This window comes from Ornithodoros turicata, chromosome 1 (genome assembly GCF_037126465.1).
Source record: "Ornithodoros turicata isolate Travis chromosome 1, ASM3712646v1, whole genome shotgun sequence".
Lineage (NCBI taxonomy): Eukaryota > Metazoa > Arthropoda > Arachnida > Ixodida > Argasidae > Ornithodoros > Ornithodoros turicata.
The window spans coordinates 7,900,390-7,900,620 of record NC_088201.1 but is presented as its reverse complement, the minus strand read 5'-3'; positions in this window follow the sequence as shown (position 1 = coordinate 7,900,620).

The window sequence follows — 231 nt, the reverse complement described above, 5'->3', positions numbered from 1 at the left end:
CCACAGCGTGTGTCATGTCTGGGCGGGAAAGTATTCTGGTGAAAAAAAAGGAGAGTGAGCTTTTCACTCTTTTTCACATTTTCTTGCACAGTTACCTCACACATTCTCAGCCAGAGTTTGTGCAGTATAGTTGCACCGGAAGTAATTTTTTCTCGCACATTCAAAAGAATGAGGTTGCCAGTGATAGATATGTGAAGTAGATACCCACAGAAGTGCTGGGTGATGAGGCTA